Source organism: Olea europaea, chromosome 6, assembly GCF_002742605.1.
Source record: "Olea europaea var. sylvestris chromosome 6, O_europaea_v1, whole genome shotgun sequence".
Taxonomy (NCBI): domain Eukaryota; kingdom Viridiplantae; phylum Streptophyta; class Magnoliopsida; order Lamiales; family Oleaceae; genus Olea; species Olea europaea.
In genome coordinates this window covers 15,124,604-15,125,088 of record NC_036242.1, presented here as the reverse complement: position 1 = coordinate 15,125,088, position 485 = coordinate 15,124,604, and positions in this window count along the sequence as shown.

Genomic DNA, 485 nt, shown 5'->3' with positions numbered 1-485 from the left:
AAAAACCTCTTGGACCTTAGGGGGGGCTACAGCCCAGCCCAGCCCCCTGAAATCCGTCTCTGCTTTTAGGTATATTGTGTTCCAAGGTACCATGGAATTAATGTAGTTGTGGTTGGACCAACTACATTTGACTTGGAATGGTTCACAGATGTTTTATAGGTGCTACATTAGCATTGCCTATTTGGTCCCCCTTTTTAACTATCTTTTACGCAAAATTACCAGGTATCATGTCCGTAAAAAATCTGTGAAACCCTCTCACCCACCAAGCATTTGTCTTATTGCATTGCCATTAGAAAGCAGCTTCCTTACCGTCATCTTACATATACCGATGATCCTCTGATATAAAACCTGCAAAGATGACAACTGACAAGGGACTTCTCTTTGAGGCCATTGCGATGCGAGAGTAAGTAGAATGTGTATCAAAGTTACACAAAAGCGAATGAATGTGTAATATCCATGCTATATATATATATATATATATATAT